This window comes from Herpailurus yagouaroundi, unplaced genomic scaffold (genome assembly GCF_014898765.1).
Source record: "Herpailurus yagouaroundi ecotype Mexico unplaced genomic scaffold, PumYag 184, whole genome shotgun sequence".
Classification (NCBI taxonomy): Eukaryota; Metazoa; Chordata; class Mammalia; order Carnivora; family Felidae; genus Herpailurus; species Herpailurus yagouaroundi.
The window spans coordinates 18,347,168-18,353,167 of NW_024412415.1; the positions used below are offsets into that span (position 1 = coordinate 18,347,168).

Genomic DNA, 6,000 nt, shown 5'->3' on the forward strand with positions numbered 1-6,000 from the left:
CACCCCACCTCACATCCGTCTGGCAGATGCTTCCTGGGAATTGTAGTTTATAAGTGGAGCCGCCTCTCCCCGCCCTTTCCTGCGTATTCCGGGAGATTGACTATTTCTACTTTCCCGGACTCGCCTTGCCCCGTTCTCTTCCTCGCTCCCCGCAGTGTAGCCACGCATGCTTTTTTGGGGGGCGCTTCAAAGCTCTGTGCTCCTTCCCTCCACAAGCCTCTTCCCGCTCCCCTTTTCGTACTTAACCATATTCATCTTTCACATCCCAGATTCTACGTCATTGCCTCAGGCTTTTCTTGAGCCCCTACCCTAGGTCAGATCCACTTCTTAAATGTCTTCACATGTCTGTATCTTCAGCAACACACGCTGTACCATTAGACATATGATTATTAATGACACCTTTCCTGCTCAAATAAGCCACATCAGGACAGGGACCTCGTCCATATTTGCTTATGTTTCACTCCCAGAGCCCAGCATTTCCTAGATGTTAAATAAATATCTGACGAAAGAATTCAAATTCCGTTCATTTGTCTACTCCCGGAGGTCCACTCCCACAACTTGACTGAAACCCCTGACACCAAACTATTCCAATGACTTTAACTACCAAATCTGTTGGCTTTACATTTAATCCTCATAATAATTAACATCTGGATAGCTACCGGCAACACTGTACAGGGTGGTTCCAATGAAGAGTTTGTCAGAAACTTGGAAAAAGTTGCCCTCTAAGAGTTAAACTAGTAAAAAGCAGCGGGTAATGAATGCAATCCTGCGGGAATTTGGAAACCATCAAAAGAACCAGTTTCCTAGGAAGAATTTCAGACAGGAAGAATTGCATGGGGATTGCAACTTGAAAATCCAAGTGTGGTACTGCACTCCTTTTGGAGAAAAGGAAGAAGTTTGTCAGGCAAGCAAGTACCTAAAATACAAGAATTCAAGATGCCAACTCTTTGACAAAGATATCCCTTGAGAGTGCTTTAAGTGGGCAGCTGAGAAACTTCTTAAGATCAACTATTTGTTCTCATTCCATACTCACAAAACAACCTACTGAAAATTTGCCTTCCCTTCGTGTCAAACAATAGGGAGAAAGGAGAATTAACTAGTTAGGCTAACTGAAGTGTCTAACAGTTGTATTTTTATTAATAAATTGGCATTCTGGTATATATCCTACATCAATATATTTGCGAGCTTGAGTTAAAATCTGCGACACCCATATATAAAAAAAATTAGTATATGTGATCTTGGATAAAGAGATTCTGTTCCTGAAAGATAGTGACATGCACGTGAGGGCAAGATTGAATTTCTGGGAGGGAGACTTTGGTCAATGGGGAATTTACAAAGGTCAGTGCCCCATTGTGGGGACATGAGAAGCCATCCTTCCCCAGGTAACACTCCCCTACATCATTAACCATGTACCTTAATGTTTAAAATTGCACACTAATCACCAGAATCCTGTTTTTCAAAACTTTTTTCTCTTGGCCTCTAGGATACTACTCTCTTATTCTCTCCTACTTCTCTGGCCATCTCCTCTTAATCTCCTTTGCTGAGTCTTTACTTGCCTCTTTCTTTTTATTAAGTTTGTTTATTTTTTGAGAGCAGGGGAGGGGCAGAGAGAGAGAGAGAGAGAGAGAGAGAGAGGGAAAGAGAGAGAGAATCCCAAACAGGCTCTGAGCTGCTTGAACCCACAAGCTGCAAGATCATGACCTGAGCCAAAACCAAGAGTCAGATGCTTAACCAACTGAACCACCCTGACACCCCTTTTCCTGCCTCTTAAAGGGAGGATTCTAACAGTTCTATCCTTGGATCCCTTCTTTTTCAAGTTTACACTCTCCAGATCACTTCCACCTCATAGGTTCAGCTGCCATCTATGTATTCCAGATCAGTGCTATGCAATAGAACTTTCCGTGATGATGGAAATATTCTCTATCTGTGCTACCAATACAATTGCTACTACCCACATTTGACTATCAAGCATTTTTTTGTTGTTGTTAACGTTTTATTTTATTTTTGAGACAGAGAGACACAGAGCATGAACGGAGGAGGGTCAGAGAGAGGGAGACACAGAATCTGAAACAGGCTCCAGGCTCTGAGCTGTCAGCACAGAGCCTGATACGGGGCTTGAACTCATGGACCGGGAGATAATGACCTGAGACGAAGTCGGCCGCTTAACCGACTGAGCCACCCAGGCGCCCTTGACTATCAAGCATTTAAAATGTGACTAGTACAACTGAGAAACTGAATTTTAAATTTTATATCATTTTAATTAATTAAATTAGCCACAGGGATTAGAATCACTGAAAAACTGTATTAACAGAGATCCTCATTAGGTCTGAGGCAAGGTTCAAGTATTCATGTTTAACCAAAGCTCCCCTGGTGATTCTGATCCACACCTGCACAAGATTTTTCAGGCTTGGAACTTGGTAGGTGTAAAAAAGCTTTAAAAAGACCAGAGGTCTTTTAGAGGCTTAGGTGCACTAGCTCAAGAGTTTGTACGAGTCAAGGAAATAATGTTCCACCACATCCGTTCCTCAAGCAGCTGAGAGAGGAAATCCACCTACATCGTTGCTGAGATTGTAGCAAGGATCAAGAACAGAATACATTTACCCCCTTGTGGCTGCATTTTGCATTTTATTGGCCAGAGGGGAGGCGGCCTCCTCTATGTCACCAGCAGTGCTCACAATTTCTTCAGCCACTCCAGGCTTGGATCTTGGGGTCCTGGGGGTGGCTGGGCATGTCGGGCATGTCCCCATCATCTCAGAGGGGCACTGGATAGTTGTAGGATGTGGCCTGGTCAATTATGGTGGCATATTTGATGAAGGGGCTAAGGATGGGCAGAATTGTAGCGAGGCCTCCTTAGTGAAGGATGCAACCGGCACTGGTTCCTTAGCCCAGGTATCCTCGAGGAAGGTGGCACCAGGTTATTTTTTTAAAGATGTTATTTTTAAGTAATCTCTATACCCAGTGTGGGGCTCAAACTTAACCCTGAGATCAAGAGTTGCATACTCTACTGACCAAGCCAGCTAGATGCCCCAAGAACAGAATATACTTTTAATAAAAGGACGCTATAGGAAGAGCCTGGAAGATACATTCGGGAAGTCAACTGAGCCACTGAGTACCACAACCCCTGAGGATAAATGGTGATTTCTGAGAGCTAAGCCCAGGGAACAAAGATTACCTGAATAGGTGATACAGGCCAGATAACTATAGAGAGCAGTTTCAAACACTTGAGTACTGGCAATGGAACTTAGAAATTGGAGGATGCCACTTCTCTAGGGACTGAGATGAGAGATCTTTATATGAATTGAAAATTCAGACAGGAAAATTTTGAATGAATTTAAAATAATGATGAACAGTGGGGTCTAGAAGAGACTTCACAAACTTTCAACATTTTAAATCTCATAAAATATTTGCCACAATGTATTTCTAAACTTTCCCTTAACTTTACTTGAGTGCCTCCTGACAGTATACTAAGTTGGATGGCCTCTGAGTTGGTTTAGGACATTCCTTCCTTCCTTGCTGAAGTCTTTTTAAGTCTTCCCCCTACCCCCAATGATTAATAGCATGCCTTATATATGTAACTTATCACACACATATTATAAGCTGTATTGCCAAGAATATTGATGAAAAATATATTCTATGCCAGGCCATAAATACTAGTGGAAAGAATGGAAAAAGAGGCAAAATGCCCATGTAGTAGGGTGGAAAAGACATAAGCTTTAACTCAGATTTGATTCCTGATTCTTCTAACAGTGAGACTCTGGGGAAGCTCTTCAAGCTTCCTTTTCTTTCATTATAGAATATCTAAACTCTCTGCAGTATGGCTGTAAGTATTAAATAACATATAAATTGTTTACAGTGCCTGGCACATTCATAGTAGGCATTCACATGTTCTCTTCCTCCTCCCAGTGTCCAAGTTTAAAATACATATCGTCAACTGTACTTCCATAATAAAAATTTTTAGAAAGGACATCTTTTTCATAGATTATCCATGATAGAGTAAAAGGGGCTGATTCCAATGCACATATAGTTTTAGGAATTGAGAATGAATTCCTACCATGATGAAAAGCCTTCTTCCCATCTAGACTGACACTGTATTCCTAGATCTAGTAGACCACATGGGGTGTCAAATACCAAAAGTTTAACAGTGACCACCTCTGTAGAATGATAGCTACAAGGGTGAACACAGAAAGGAACTTTCATGTTTACATAATTATGTAGTGTGAGAATTTTTTTTTTAATTTTTTTTTCAACGTTTATTTATTTTTGGGACAGAGAGAGACAGAGCATGAATGGGGGAGGGGCAGAGAGAGAGGGAGACACAGAATCGGAAACAGGCTCCAGGCTCTGAGCCATCAGCCCAGAGCCCGATGCGGGGCTCGAACTCACGGACCGCGAGATCGTGACCTGGCTGAAGTCGGACGCTTAACCGACTGCGCCACCCAGGCGCCCCTAGAATTTTTATAATGAACATATATTGCATGAATTTTTAAAATTAAGTTTGAAAAAGGATCACCACTTGATTCACAAACCTAAGTAAGAGTGAAGATCCTTAGAACGAAGTCTTGAAAGAGAAATGCTTTCCTTTCTTTCGGGCTGGGAATGACAAAGACCTGGTCTGGGGAAATGCAGGAAGAAGGAATCTTCTTTTGGATGCCTTCCATTCAGTCCCCACCCATTTCATCACTATTTTTTTTTTAATTTTTTTTTTTAACGTTTATTTATTTTTGAGACAGAGAGAGACAGAGCATGAACGGGGGAGGGTCAGAGAGAGGGAGACACAGAATCTGAAACAGGCTCCAGGCTCTGAGCTGTCAGCACAGAGCCCGACGCGGGGCTCGAACTCAGGAACCGTGAGATCATGACCTGAACCGAAGTCGGCTGCCCAACTGACCGAGCCACCCAGGCGCCCCTTCATCACTATTTTTAATTCTTATCTGATAAGAAAATTCCCAAGGACTTTCTGCAGGTTGGTTGTGACTTGGAGTTCTTTTTCAAAGCAAATTATTAATATGACTCATTGGGTTAGAGTGCAGAACTGTCAAGTGAGCCTGTGGTAAATGAGGAGATCCCCATTACCTATCACAGGTGGACAGGTTGTCTGCTGGTATCTTTACCTGCATGCCAAAACTCAATCTAGTGACATGGTCTATGAATACAAAGAAGCGTGATATGGCAAGAGTGGTAAAGACTCTGCCTGTGACAAAAGACAGGTAGGAAAAGAACTATTACAATAGAGATAGTGCCAGGGCAAGGGAGAGCAGATTTGTACTTGGTCACCATACCTCAAGTGGAAAAAACATGGGCATAAAAGACCCTAAGAAGAAGAGGGACAAAATTCCAGCATGTTTCCCTTGCCAGGAAGGGCACAGGATGCAACCAGATGTTGCAATCATCTTCTTGAAATTTTCTTTAAAATACCCAGAAACAAGAAAAACCATGTACTAGCAGTAATTCTAGAAAAGTTGCAGTGAGGTACCCACATAAGAAGACACCTCTATCCAACATATATTACTAATTTTTGGATTACTGGAGAGGTCAAAGAATAACTTTTTTTTTTTTTTTAAAGCATTTTGATGGTTTAACTACTTGGTGTTTTCCAAGTTGCACTCAAAATTGTCAATATTTACTTTGGTCAAATATGTCTAGATACATATATTGGAATGCCAATTCCAAAAATCACATGACAGAATTTAAGAAGGCATATTATCAATACTCTCAACTCTATTCTCTCACACAGACCCAGAAAGGTTAGAGGATTCCTGGAGTCAGTCCCATCAGATGCTATTAGAGCTAGAATTACAATCCCAACATTTTGGGTCCTAATTCCATGTTGTTTTCACAGCCTGAAAATCAAGAATAAGTCGTCAAAAATGTGTGCCATCGAAAACTTTTTTTTAGCTTTATGGAATGTAAGTGGCCTTTTCTCTTTGAGCTGGTATTTTATTTATTTATTTACTTAAGAGAGAGAGAAAGAGAATGCACAAGCCGGGGGGGGGGGGGGGG

General features: G+C 41.7%; 1 pseudogene; it reads right to left on the reverse strand.

Moving 5' to 3' along the window:
• Window positions 1-2,671: 2,671 nt before the first annotated feature.
• Window positions 2,672-6,000, reverse strand: part of LOC121042076 (NADH dehydrogenase [ubiquinone] 1 alpha subcomplex subunit 3-like) — a 3,859-nt pseudogene continuing 530 nt past the window's right edge.